This window comes from Kogia breviceps, chromosome 4 (genome assembly GCF_026419965.1).
Source record: "Kogia breviceps isolate mKogBre1 chromosome 4, mKogBre1 haplotype 1, whole genome shotgun sequence".
Taxonomy (NCBI): domain Eukaryota; kingdom Metazoa; phylum Chordata; class Mammalia; order Artiodactyla; family Physeteridae; genus Kogia; species Kogia breviceps.
Window position 1 is genome coordinate 179,154,708 of NC_081313.1, and position 15,207 is coordinate 179,169,914.

The following is a 15,207-nucleotide window of genomic DNA, read 5'->3' on the forward strand; positions in this document are numbered from 1 at the left end:
GGGGGACGCCAGAGGTGGCAATTCAGCCCTGTCACTCCTCAGCGAAAAGGCCCCTCTCCCTCCGCTCCCCCTCCCCTCACCCCCATCCCCGAGAGAAACAGCACCTGAATAGACGCATTTATTTATTTTTTTTTTCCAAGGGGAGAGAGAGTGAACACGATCACCCTACATCCATCTGATTTTAAATTTAGCCCAGTGCACATGGAACTCAGTTCGGGAAAAACAAGAAGTTATAAAAATATAATTCCATTTTTCACCACAGGCAGCGGCACAGGGAGTGGGGCAGGGAGAGATGGAGAGGTGGGATTTGGAGGGTGAGGAAGATGTAAAACTCCCAGGGCAGCTACAGAGCCTGAGCTGCTGTGATAGGAGACTTCTGGGGTCCCATCCCGGGCCCCCCACCTCCTCCAGTCCTGCCCCCTGACAGCGCTGTCCCCGCCCAGCCATAAGCAGAACGACCAAGCTACAACCCAGATTCATCCCATCCCACGCTGCCCCCAGACGCCCGTGGTTCCCCACCGCCCTGTCAGCGAAACGCAAACTCCTCTCTCCCCGCTCCTGCCCAGAAAAAACGCCTTCCAGCCTGAAGAAGTCACATGTGCTGGCTTAGTCATCTCTGGCGGCCCCAGAAATGACCCCAAACGTAAGAACTGCAAGCAGCACACGTCACTACCCATAGATTCTGTGGGTCAGGAACCCAGCGCTGCTTAGCTGGGCGCCTTGCTTCGGAATCTCACGAGACCACGTTCAGGGAGACATCTGGGGTCGCGGTCTCATCTGCAGGTGCAACTAGGGCAGGCTGGGCTGTCCAGTCTGGTCAGGTGCTGTTGGTGATGTTCAGTGTCTTGTCAGGTGGCCTTCTCCATCAGGGTGAGCTTGTGGAGAGAGAGAGAGAGAGAGAGAGATAGATAGATAGATAGAGAGAGAGAGAGAGAGAGAGAGAGAGAGAGAGAGGAACAGCAAAAAGGAATTTACAATCTCATGTAAATTAATTAACCTCAGAAGTAACATCCCATCACTTTTGCTATATTCTATTGTTTAGAAGTGAGCCAGAGGCCCCATCACACCCAGTTGGAGGGGAGGGATTACACAGGGTGTGATAGAGCAGGAGGCAGGGATCCTTGGAGGGCCATCCTAGAGCTAGGGCTTCATTAAGGATATCACTTTAGACTCACACTGTGGAATGCTACACAGCTGTTAAAAGTGTTATGGAGTTTTAATTTAGACTATTTTCCTGTTACCGTTGAAAAATGTCTATATATATGTTGAAAAAAATATATTTTATATATATATAAACATCCCTCATAATCTAGTACTGGTCCTCCCTCAGGGCCTTTGCATGCACTGTGCCCTCTTCCTGGAATGCTCTTCCTTCATATTTCTGCGTAGCTTATTCCCTCATCTCCTTCAGGTCTGTGTTCAAAATCACCTCCTGAGGGACTTCCCTGGTGGCACAGTGGTTAAGAATCCACCTGCTAATGCAGGGGACACGGGTTCGAGCCCTGGTCCGGGAAGATCCCACATGCCGCGGAGCAACTAAGCTCATGCGCTACAATTACTGAGCCCACGTGCCACAACACTGAAGCGTGCGCTTCTAGAGCCCGTGCTCTGCAACAAGAGAAGCCACCGCAATGAGAAGCCTGTGCACCTCAACGAAGAGTAGCCCCCGCTCACCACCACTAGAGAAAGCCCGAGCGCAGCAACAAGGACCCAACGCAGCCAAAAATAAATGAATAAGTAAATAAATAAATAAATAAATAAATAAACAAAGTCACCTCCTGAGAGAGGCCCTCCCTGACCACCCTCTGTCTAAAATAGCCCCGTTCCCCTCCCTGACCACCCCCAACCCTGCTTTGTTCCGTCCATAGCTCAGCTCACCCCTGGACCTTGTGTATGTATCTTGTGAGTCCTCCATTTGCCACTGGAATATCAGTTCCACAAAGGCATGGACCTCTGTCTGGTTTTTTCATTCCTGTGTTCCCATCACCTGGCACACAGTAGGTGCTCAACAAGGACAAACGAATTTGTGCCCCCTCCCCACAGATTCTTTGATTAATGTCAGCACCCTGCTGAAACTCCTGAATATCAACTCTTTCTTCTTAAATGCCACCCCCATCCCCCACCCCACACCCTGGGACATCAGTCAGTGGTCTTGACCCTGTCTCTCAGCTTCATCTTTTAAAAAAAAAAAAATTTAATTAATTTATTTATTTTGGCTGCTCCAGGTCTTAGTTGCGGCATGCGGGCTCTTTAGTTGCGGCATGCAGACTCCTTAGTTGCGGCATGCGGACTCAGTTGCGGCATGCATGCAGGATCTAGTTCCCTGGTCAGGGATCGAACCCGGGCCCCCTGCATTGGGAGCACAGAGTCTTACCTACTGGACCACCAGGGAAGCCCCTCTCAGCTTCATCTTTATTGCTAGGCAACGCAGTGCTCTTCACTCTCTCCTCCAGCCCCCCAATCCACACTCGTTTCTTGGGGTAGAGTAGACTAGCTTGTCCCACCAGCCCGCCTTCTCACCACACCCAGCCCCTGAACCCCCGGCCACATTTTCTGAACCAAATTGGCCTCTGGATGGGGGTCCCAAGGCAAGCCGGCCCCTCCCTCATCCCCCTCCACCTCTTGGTACCATCCAAGTCCACAGCGGTCCCCTGGTCCCTCGACTCCATCTTTCACATGTTCTAAGCAATTTCTCTGTGCCGGTTTGCTTAATTATCACCCAGCGAGGTGCCACTGGGTCCCCATACAGATGAGGAAGCTGAACTGTCAAGGGGGGCACAGCAAGTGAGGACTGCTGGGGCTCGCACCTGAAGCCACAGGGGGTCCCAGGACAGACGCTGTGTGGCCTTGTAGAGGCCCCTTTCCCTCTCTGGTCCCCCCACCCCCACTCCCAGCCAGGCAGAGAGAAGGTGAGGCCGCAGGATACATTTCAATATTGCCTCCCAGCTCAATTCTGCCTCCCAGGTTGAGTACCTGGGGAGGTGGGGAGCAAATGGAGGGACCCAGAAATAGAGGTGGGGGACCAGCCTGGTAGAGAAGGGGAATGTGGAGCTCAGAGACACGCAGCACTGGGGGAGGGTGCCCAGCACATCTGAGATCCCTGCTAACAAAAACTGAGATAGAATGTCAGAGGAGGGACTTCCCTGGTGGCACAGTGGTTAAGAATCCACCTACCAGTGCAAAGGACACAGGTTCGCACCCTGGTCCGGGAAGATCCCTCATGCCGCGGAGCAACTAAGCCTGTGCACCAAAACTACTGAGCCTGTGTTCTAGAGCCCGCTTGCCACAACTAGTGAGCCTGCGTGCTGCAACTACTGAAGCCCACGCGCCCAGAGCCTGTGCTCAGCAACAAGAGAAGCCACTACGAGCACCGCAACAGAAAGTAGTCCCTGCTCGCCGCAAATAGAGGAAGCCCGCATGCAGCAACAAAGACCCAACGCTGCCAAAAATAAATAAATAGTTTAAAAAACAGTTAATAATTTCTTTTAAAAAAGTCAGAGGAGAGGCAAAGAGATGGGGGAGACCAGACCATCTCCCCACCTGTGACCAGTGACAGAGTGGTGTGGGTCCCCAGTGGCGTGGGGAGGGGAGAAAAGAGAAGAGGAGAGTGAAGGAGGTGCAGTGGGGAGGGAAACTGGAAAGGCGGACAAGAGTAGGGGATGAAGGAGGGAGTGAGAGGGCAGGGAGGGGGCTGAGAAGGGGGGGAAGTTGTGGGAGGGAGGGAGAGAGGCAGTGAATGCAGCGGGTGCCTCATGGGACGGACAGAGACAAAAGGAGACCCAGACAGATAGAGGGAGAGAGACACAGACACACAGAGACACACTAGGGATCAGAGATGGACACGTATAAGGAGAGAGGGAGAGAGATCAGGGAGAGGGACCTGGCCAGCCTCAGACTCAGAGGGATATTCAGATCATAAATGTTTCAGCAGCTGTTTTGTCTTTTTTAACAGCTATCTTTGGGTACCTGTGCAGGTACTGGAGTCCAGGTGGTCTCCCACAGACCAACCCCCAGGCCTCATGGTCAGGCTGGGGTGGAGGGGAGCTGGAGCTGGGGGTGGATGTTGGCCAGAGGGGAACAGGGAGAGGAGGCTCTGGTTTGGGTGGGAGAATTAAGGCTGCACTGAAAGGGGCTTGGAGCAGGGGCATTAAAGGGTGAATAGGTGACCAATCACTAAGAAGAAAATACGTTGGGGAAAGGTATTTCTGGCAGAACAGCATGTGCAAAGGCCCTGAGGCAGGACCCTGCCTGATGTGTTGGAGGAACAGTAAGGAGGCCTGTGTGGCTGGAGCAGAGTGAGCGAGGGGGAGAGAGGGAGGAGGGGAGGGCAGGGAGGGGACAGAGCAGGTCATGCAGGACCCTGTGGCCCACAGGGAAGACTTGGGCTTTTTATCTCAAAGGAGGTGGGAGCTCTGGAGAGCTGTGGGTAGAAGCAGGATGGATCTGGCTCAGATTTTAAATCGATCATTCTGAATTCTTCCACAGAAGAAAAACAAAAACCTCAGGCAGGCCAAAGTGACAAAACATTAACTGTGTTCATTAACTGAGGTTGGTTCTTATGTGATGGTATTCTCCAGACTTTATGTTTAAAAAGAGTAAAAAAGTCTCCAAATATAAATCAACTAATAAATGAACAATGACAAGTTGAATTTGATTGGTGGTCTTCAACTCCAGCCCCAGCTGGACCCACTGACCGGGACATCCAGGCCTCCGTCTGACCTGCACATTTGGCCCTTTCCTGGAGCTGGGCACCCACATTGCTGCCCCCTCACCTTGAGCCTTTCTGGCAGGGAGCCTAGCTTCTTCCCTGAACTCAACGACGACGGAATTCCTCAGCTCTGAAAGCCTAATTGTGCGTGAAATCCAATCGAATTATCAGGCCCTGATGAGCAATTCCCGAGATTATTTAGCTCAGTGAAGTAAATAATGACATTAGCATCTCCTGTGAGCTCCTGGAGTCCCCACTGCTCCCCTTCAGTCTTGCATTCTAGTTCCCAGCAGGGTCTTTTGCCTGAATGGTGGGAACAAAGATGGGGGGTGGGGCTCAAAATCCTTAGATGTTAGCGCAGGAGGGACTCAACACTTTCCTACAGATGGGGAAACTGAGGCCCAAAGCAGGACCTGTCACACAGAGAGTTAGAGCCTCTGGAATCCATCTCCACCTCTTTGGCCATTCCTGCAAGCATGGGTGACCCACATGGGCAAACCCCCCTCACTTCCTTCCTTGGGTGTGCCAAGGCAGGACTCAAATACCAGCAAGAGTGACATGCTGTGTGCTGTGTGTGTGTGTATGTGTGTGCGTGTGTGTGTGTGTGTGTGTGTGTGTGTGTGTGTGTGTCGGGGAGAGGGTGGGGAAGGCTGTGGTGTGCATGAACCCTAAGATTTGTCTTCTTGAGAGAGGCAAAGAGACACGGATTAACTTTCTGCTATGGTAAGCTAAGTATGCATGTTTTTTTAAAAAAAATATTGTAAGAATGACTACTGAGAGGATAGAAATAGAATGAATAATTTCCAAATCACTAGAGGGAATAAAAAAGGAAATAAAGGAAATCCACAAATTCAGCAGAAGGTTGAAGAGAAGGTAAAAAGGAAGCAACGGAAAAAAATGTTGAACAGAAAACACAATAAAAGAAGGTGATGGGAATATATCCAAATATGTCTGTAAATGCAATAAATATACATGGATTAAACCCACTACTTGAAAGACATAGACTCTCAAGTTAGATGCATACAAACAGAAACAAAGAAACAAAATCCATCTCTATATTCTTTGGAGGACACACCTAAAACAGAATGCTTGTCATCGACAAATAAATTGCAAGGAAAAAAGAAAAAGACATAAAGAGAAATCAACCAATTATGTGTGTAAATCTTATTTGGATCCTGTTTCAAACTGTGGGGAAAGAATTATGACGCTTTTTATATAATTGGAAATTTAAAGACTGGTGGAATATTTGATGATATTATGGAAGTATTAATTTTTTAACTAAGATAATTAAATTATCTTTAATTAAGATAGTGAGTCCTTATCTTTTAGAGACACAAACTGATCTATGTCTGTATACATGATATGATTCTGGAATTTTCTTCAAAATAATACCAAGAGAGATGAAACAAGATCAATAATTAATTGATAAATTTTTGACATTGATGATGGGTACATGGGGTTTCATTGTATTATTTTCTCCACTTTTATACATGTTTGAAATGTCCCATAATAAAGTGTTAAAAGAAAAAAAAAGGATGATGCAGATAAGCTTAAATGTCAAAGAACAGAAAAAGACTTACCAGGAAAATATGAAACCCCCCCCCCACAAAAGAGCCCTCAGAATAATAAACCAGTTCCGCCTCTGCATGGGTGGACCCTTACTAACATCATATTCCCTTCATCAGTTCTTTTTTTAAAAGTTTATTTATTTATTTATTTTTGGCTGCGTTGGATTTTCGTTGCTGTGCGTGGGCTCTCTCTAGTTGCGGCGAGCTGGGCTACTCTTCATTGCGGTGCACAGGCTTCTCATTGTGGTGGCTTCTCTTGTTGCAGAGCATAGGCCCTAGGTCTGCAGGCTAAAGTAGCTGTGGCTTGTGGGCTCTGGAGTGCAGGCTCAGTAGTTGTGGCACGCATGGGCTTAGTTGTTCCGTGGCATGTGGGGTCTTCCTGGACCAGGGCTTGAACCCGTGTCCCCTGCATTGGCAGGCGGATTCTTAACCACTGCGCCACCAGGGAAGCCCCCCACTTCATGAGTTCTTAAAAAGAATCCTTTCTCTTGTTCTGACCCCAGGCCCTTTGCACATGCTGTACCCCCTGCCTAGACCACCTTCTCTCTTCTTCCCACTCTTACTCAGCCTTCAGGTCTCAACTTCAATAGCCCCTGCTCTAAGAAGCCTTCCCTGATCCCCACACCAGGTGCCTCATCTGCAGCCCCCCCAAATGCCTGGATGTCCCACATCAGGACCCTTACCACCCTAAGTTGTAATTGCTTGGTTTCAAGTCTCTCGCTCCCATGGGACTGTGAGCCCCATGAAGACAGGGCCCCAATCAGTCTTGGCCACCACAGTGAACCCAGGACCCCCAGCATGGGGCCTGGCACACAGTAGGTGTTTGGTACATATTTTCTAGGCGAATGAACCTGTACCCCTCAACAACCCCTCCCCATCTTTAGGCCCGAGTTTCCTCTCCTGTAAAATGGAGGGAAACCCTCCCACACAGGCTTAGGGTGGGGTGTGCCAGAGATGGGAAGGAAAACACCCAGGGGGTCACACCGGGGGGCAGCATCATGAGTGTGGCCTCCCCAGCTCAGTTCAGGCCTGGGTGGTGGAGACCGCCCCCATTGTAGGAACAAATGTGTCCCTGTCTCTGGGACCCAGCTCTGGCTGAGTGAGGATCAGGGTCCTGATTCTGATCAGGAGGGTCTCACGGCTGAGTCCATGGCCTCTGCAGGTGGGGAGACCTGATGTTAGGGGCTGTGGTCCTTCAAGGAGGGGTCCCAAGTAGCAGCTAGGGGAATGGGGGGCAGGTTAGCAGGGCAGGACCAGAGCCCTCGGCCCAGAGGGGACAAGTGAGAGGATGGGCTTGGAGCCTCTTACACACTTCTCTCTGTCCCTCTGTCTCCTTCTGTCTCTGTCTCTGTCCCTCTCTGTCTCTCTCGGTCTCTCTCTGGGTCCCTCTCTCTGCGCCTCTCTCTCTCTGGGGCTCAATCTCAGTCTCTCTGTCTCTCTGTGCCTCCCTTTATCTCTGACTGTCTTTGTCTCTCTGTCTCTGTCACTATCTGTGTGTCTCTCAATGTTCTTTCCCTCTGTCTCTCCTCACCTCCTCCATCACCCCTCCCCGTGGTTCTCCTTCTCTCTACCCACCCCCCTTCTGGTTCGCACAGAGACCCCTCCCCGCCTTGGCCCTGCCTTCACTCCAGAGAGGGGCGGGTGAACACTCTGCCCTCTGGTCCAGTGTCCTGCTGGACCGACCAGCTAGCTCTCTGACCAACCCCTTCCCTCCCTCACTGCTTCCCCATCTTGATTCCCAGGGAGGTTCCCTCCTGCAGAAGCACCATCTCCACCAGCCCTTTCCCTCCGCTGCTCCCACACCTCTCATTGTTGCTGCTGCTGCCCAAGGCTACAAAGCGAAGAACCACAGTCTGGTCCCCTGGTCTCTCCCATCCCTCACTTTGCCCCAGGCCCTTGGAACAATGGAGAAGCGAATGTTTTCTCTCTTTTCCAGACAAGGCATGAAAAAGTCCCTCTCCATGTGGGGAGGCCAAGGCCCTGTAACCTGGTCGTTGAGGGCAGGCCTGGCACACAGCCACTGCTTCATAATCATTCGCTGGATAGATACTTATTGAGCACCTACTGTGTGCCAGGCCGTATTCTAGGCATAGGGAATGCTGCGGGGGTCCAAGATGGACGGAATTCCTGCCCTCCAAGAGGTGACCTTCAAGAGCAGGAGACACACCAAAGTCAAACACTCCCCGCACCCCACCCCCGCTGCCCCCAAACAAATTCATACCCACCTGGAACCTTGGGATGGGACCTTACCAGCAGCTGGGGTCTTTGCAGATGTAATTAAGGATCTCGAGGTGAAATCATCCTGGACTTAGGGTGGGCCCTAAATCCAATGACCAGTGTGTTTATGAGAAAGGACAGGCTGATTAGGGCACACAGGGAAGACAGCCACGCGATGATAGATGCAGAGATTGGGGTGATGCGGCTACCAGTCAAGGAACACCAAGGTTGCCTCAAACTTACTGGCTTGAAACAACACAAATTTATTATTTTAAAGTTCTGTAGCTAAAACCCTGGTGTGGGCAGGGCTGATCCTTCTGGAGGCTCCAGGGGAGAATTGTTTCCTTGCCTTTTCCAACTTCTCCAGGCCTCCCACATTCCTCAACTCAAGGGACAGGGGCATCGGGGGTGGGGGGGGGACCCTTCCTCCACCTTCACAGCCAGCAATGGCTGGTGGAGTCTTTCTGCCTTTACATCACTATCATTCTTTGGCTTCCCTTTTATAAGGTTCCCTGTGATTACACTGAGCTCACTCGGGATAATCTAAAATAATCTCTTTAACTCAACTGTCCACTGATTAGCAACCTTAATTCCATCGGCAACCTTAATTCCCCTTTGCCCTGTCGGGTTAAATATTCACAGATTCTAGGGATTCAGACGGGGACAACTTTGGGGGGCAGTTAGAACCTAGCACAGTTGGTTATACAGCTTTAGACACCCAGAACATGTGGAATCATTCCTAAGCCTGCCACGATATTCCTCCTCCCTGCCTTCCTTTGGGACTTGCTTCTATTCATCCTTCAGATCTCAGCTTATGGATCACCTCCTCCAGGAAGCCCTCCCTGATGCCTCCTTTGGTCCCCACTGCCACCTGTGTGTCATCATCACAGCCCTTACCACCCTATGTGGGTTACCTGGTGATGTCTGTCCCTCCCACTGGATCCACCAGGAGGTGTGTCTTGCCCCTTCTGGGTCCTCGCACCTAGCACAGAGCCTAACACACCAGTCGGCACCCAATGAATGTTTGCAGCTTGCATGAGTTGGACGCTGCTCCACTCAGGTCTATAAATAGCTCCGGCCTGGTGATGATAAACATAATCAGAGCATACACGGGGACTCAACAGACTTGGCAGGCAGGTGGGCACTGGTGGCCACGGGACCCCGTGGCCCCTGACTAGGCCTGGCCCAACCCAGTGCCTGCTGCTCCAAGGAGACCTTCTGGCCTCCTCATTAAAGCAGGCCTTTTACTTAGGCCGACTCTGCCAGTTCTAATTGATTGCCTGCCTCCCCGGGGGGGAGCTCGAGTTCCTGAGGTCGGCAGCTGGGCCAGGGCCAGGCCACGGCAGGTGGGAGGGAGCCCCGCTCCAGGATTGGGAACAAGGCCTGAAGGCTGGACCTTCTGCCTCACCAGAGAGGGCCTGCCCTCCCTCCAGGACTAGGGCACCCACCAACCTGCAGGCTCAGCATCCCTTCCCAGGCTCATGCAAGCCTCTGGTATGTTTGATCTTCATGTACTTGGTGACACCAAGAACAAAGAACGCACCAAGATGCACACAGACACTCAAACACACACAAGCCCACAACCCACAGATCCAGACAGAAGTGGTATAGCATGGTGGTGAGACACCTGGGCACATAGCCCCTCTGTGCCTCAATCTTGCCGTCTGCAAAATGGGATTATAATAGTCTCTTCCCCACACACATCCATGGGGCTTCCAGGAGAATTAAATAAATTAATAGTTAGAAAATACTTAGCACAGGGCCTGGTGCATACTCAGTGTTCTATAATGCTTATTATGTATGCATTTGACAGGTATTGATTGAGTACTTAATGCATGGCAGGCCTAGCAGTTATGGCAGTAAACAAGATATGCACAAATTCCTGTTCTGGGGAGCTGACATCTGAAAGGGGAGGGGGAGAGTAAGCCTAATAAAAGAGTAAATGTTGGGGTGAGCTGGGAGGACACAGGTGGACACACGCACTCAGACACCCCTGCAGAGGTACATTCTCTGAGTTTCTGTGATTATTCCCATTTCACAGATGGAGTAAATGAGGCTCTGAAACAAAAGGAAAATGGGTTTGTTTGGGGCCACCCAGTTTCTGAAATAGTCAATGCTTCCTGTGGCCCCAGGACCTTTGTCCCTGCTGTTCCGTTGCCAGGCAAACCCCCACCCCCATCCTTCTGTTCTCAGTTCAAGTGTCACTGCCTCAGGCTAGCCCTTCCATCCCCTCACTCCCCTGCAGTTCCCTGCCTCCTTCAAACTCTCTTGGCCATGGCTGCATCTGTCCTGGGGAACTTCTTTCATTAATATCTGTCACAGATGCCTCTGAGTTCCCAGAGCCGGGCACACAGTGGGTGCTCAATAAATGCACACTGGCCCTGGAACACAGCCCCTCCCAGGCAGAACTTGCAAACTGGCAGGCGGGGAAGGCCAGGTTGGGGGCCTCCCACCTCCCAGCCTTGATCCTGGCTGTCCCCGCCTTGGCCACCCCCAGCTTCTAGAACCTGTTTCTAGCTTTTCATCCTCCCTGGAGAGCCCTCATTACCGCTCCCAGCCCGAGAGACAGGAACCTGCAGCCTCCTGGGCTTTGAAAACAACATGTTAAAATAGAAATCGATGCCACCACTTGGGCACCCTGGGGCCTAGACTTTGGGCTGTGAGCCCCTGGCCGCGTGCTGTCACTTTTAGCCCTTCCTTTGTGAGCTGAAGGAGATGACAGACTTTGGAGCCCAGAGCATCGGGAACTAGTAATAACCGTCATTAGGATAATGATTTTAATTATTATCTAATAAAAGTATATTTAGCAGCATCCATTTTGTGAGCCTTTACACTGTTCAAGGCACTTTTCTTTTGGCCGCGCTTGCGGGATCTTAGTTCCTCCACCAGGGATAGAACCTGCTCCCTCGGCAGTGAAAGCACGGAGTCCTAACCACTGGACCACCAGGGAATCCCCTCAAGGCACGTTTCAAAACCCTTTTCTTGATCCCACATTCCTCTCTGTTGATCACCCGGTTACGCTCACCCTTTCTCCCATTGCCTCCAGAATCTACTCCAGTGGGTCTCTCGCGATCCCCACACCAGGAAATTGTACTCTGGAAAAGATGCCCCTGGCAGGGGCACCCACCTTGGTGACTGCCAGGCAGGTGGAGGGGGAAGCTGCCACCTCCACTGCTTGGAAGGAGAGGGCTGGGGGCTGCTGGCCTGGAGGGGCTCTGGGATGGGGGAATCACTCACCAGGCAGGGGGACCGGTCCCAGACACACCCACCTCAGCCCCTAACTCTAAGCCTGGGGGCCTGAGAGGCCCTGGGAATACCACCCCTTCACAGTCACACATGCAGCCTCTCTCACGAAGAAGACAGACTCAGAGGGAAAACAGGAGAGAAAGCTAACATTTATGAAGGGTGTGTTCCATGCTAGTGGGTATGTGTAGTAACTCCTTTAATTGTAAAAGCAACCTTATGAGTTAGATACTATTAGAGTGCCCCTCCAACCTTTTTTTTTTTTTTTTGCCGCACCACGCGACATGCAGGATCTTAGTTCCTGGACCAGGGATGGAACCCGTGCCCGCTGCAGTGGGGCAGTGGAAGCACGGAGTCTTAACCACTAGACTGCCAGGGAAGTGCCTATAGTACCCATTTTATTGTTGGGGAAACTGAGGCACAGAGAGGTGCCGTGGCCTGGCCAGTCACGCAGCCAGTAAGTGGCACCCCGAGTCTGAACCCTCGTCTCTCCGAGTTGAGAGGCACAGCCTGTGCTAAGTATCATTTCCCACCCAGGAGCAGTGGAATCCACAGAGCCATGCGCCGGGTCGGTTCTGTTATCTGCCCATTGTACAGATGAGGAAACTGAGGCTCAGAGGAGCTGCTGGGCTGTGCTGGGAGGACACAGCAGAGCTGCGGCTCCAGCCTGAGGCCATGCGCCCAGAACTGGGTCTCTTAACCACTCCAGTCACCAAAGGCTCTCCCGGCCTCTGTTTCAGCATCCATAAGGTGGGTTTAATTGCAGAATCCAGGTTATGAGGACCACGTGTGAGAAGGCTTGTAAAGCACCCCTCGTGGGTTCTGGCCAAACAGTAGGGTCTGATTTGCATGAGTTGGGGACACAGTGGGGACGGCGCAGGGAAAAGTTTTCCCATGGCCCCCGTCCATCATCCTCTCTCCAACCTGGGGCAGTTAGATCTGCCACACACACACACACACACACAGGCACACACACACACACACACACACACACACACACACACACACACACACACACACACACACACACTCCGCCTGAGATCCCCTTCCCTGGCGGTCACCTAAGTGCCCTCCGGCCCCTAGCAGGGAACAGCGCCGCCTCTGTGTCAGGCGCGGGGCCAGCATCCCTCCAGGTTTCTCAGCGTTGCCCAGAGACGGGAAGGGAGTCGGCGGGCCCCCGCCCCCTGCACGCAGACCCCTGCCCGCCCAGCCCCCAGGACCCCGGATCCAGAACAATGGGCAGGCCGAAGGAGGAGGCGGGCAGGCGGAGCTGAGGCCTCGGGGAGCCTGGGAACAGAGCGGCTCGGGGTTGGTGTGCAGGGAGGGGGGGGTCCTGAGATCAGACGGAGCCTCCAAGAGGGGCGGGGGCGCCGAGAGGGGCGGGAGGCGCACCCAGCCAGGAGGGATCTCGCGGAGGCGAGGAAGCTTAGCCCCCTCTCCCACGGCGGCTCCAGAAGGAGCGGCCGCCCCCTCCCCCCGGCCCCGGGGCTCGTGCCGGGAACAGGTGTGGGGGGCTCTGAAGGCAAGACTAAGGGACACAATCCCTTTCGGAAGTGAAGTGACATCGGGGCCCCGCACCGCTATAAATACGGACACAGCTGACTTGGGGGAGGGGGGATCGGAGGAAACCTGAAGGACCCGAGAAGAGGGCGGGTAGGGTAGCGGGATGGAAGGCGACCCTGAGCCCTTGGGACGCGGCCAAGTTTCTGGGTGGATGCGAAACCCGGTGACGTGATACACTCCGGACCCTGGCATCCTGGGGCCGCAGCGGAGGACAGAGCCGGGCGGGTCCACAACCTGTCTGAGCCCCGCCCCTCGCCGAGCCCCACCCCTCCCTGAAGCCCCTCCCGGTTCTGAGCCGGCTCCGCTCTCTCGGCCCCTCCCCTTTCAGCGCCCTCTCCTCTCCCTTAACCCCCTCCCCTGGCTGAGCCTCGTCTTCTATCTCAGCCCCCACCTCTCTCCCAGCCCCCCTGTTTCTAAGCACCACCTCCCATCTTTCAGTTCCCTGGGGTGGGGAGTGTCCTGGGACAGCCCCTTCCGGCTGTCCAGATAGAAACTTGACTCCTTGGCTGGTGGGGGCTTCCCCGGCTCTTCCTCACCTGCAGCCTCACCCTCATATTCTGTGACTGGAACAACCAGAGCTTTTGAGGTTACGCCCTCCCCGGGTGCCCCGCGGGCCCGGTTCTCCAGCAAATACCTGCAGAGATCCGCTACCTCCAACACCCGGTCCCCAGCTAGGCTCCTCATCAGAAACTGCGAGAAAGACCTTCGGGCATGCATACCCCCTTCAAATTCCCACTTAGACCTCTCATTCTTCCCAGATCTAGGAGCCAATTTTGAAATGGGGGATGGGTAGAAATTCTGACTTCATTCATTCATCTTTTCATTCATATTCTGCGACAAACATTTAATGAGCACTTACTGTCTGCAAGGCTGTGCCGGAGGCTGCGGATACAGCTCACGGTCTAGTGGGGGCACACAGGCAGCTATAGGGGTCAGGGAGCTGGTGGGTCAGGGAAGGAAGGCTTCCCACAGGAGGTGTCATCTAAACTGAAGGCTAAAGATATTAGGGGCCAAGAGAGGGTGTTCCTGGCAGAGAAAACAGCAAGTATAAAGGTCCTGAGGCAGGAGCAAGAGTCCCTGGCTTGCAGTCCCAGCTTTGCTGTTTATTTGCTGTGTGACCCAGACAAGTGACTGTTTCTTCCTGAACCTGAGTTACCAATGCTCGACGAAACGGCTTGGCAGGGCACCTGGTATACAAGAGGTACTCCATAAATGTTTGCCAAATGTTGCTGAGGGAATTGAGGTTTCAAGGGTTGTCATGAAAGAGAAGGCTTTGTGGCCCCTGCCTGGGGATGAATGGATTGGGGCAGCTCGTGACCTCTTTTTCTGGCCAAGGTGCCCCTGTCCCCTGGGCCCCTCCCCCCGGGCCCACCCGTCCTCCACCAGCTGTCCCTCCATGTGTGCGGCCGCCTGTCAAGAGCAGGCGCCTGTTCCGGAACACCTGATGCTTTGCTTCCCAGGGATTTCAGAGGGGTAGATGCACGGAAGTTCAGCTGCCACGGAGGCTTAACCCTGGAGCCTGGGTGCCGGGTCTTCAGAGGCCCAACGGCATCCCTCTTGACCCTGTGAAGAGCTCTGGCACCGCTACCAACCTTAGCTGGAAAGACCCCACTTCAACTCCTAGCCCTGGCATTGCTTGGCTGTGTGGCCTTGGGAAAGTTAGTCAACCTCTCTGGTCACTGCCACCACCAATAATGATAACAGCTGACACATCCTCAGTGCATATAACGTGCCCGGGGCCATGTTTAGAGCCTTTCTATGAATGAACTCTATCTTCTAGCAGGATTCTGAGTTCCCAAGTATTGTTGACCCCATTTTATAGATGTGAAAACTGAGGCACAGAGCAAGGTTATATGACTCACAGGGTGAAATAACTCAATCAGTAATAACTACAGTAACACCTATTGC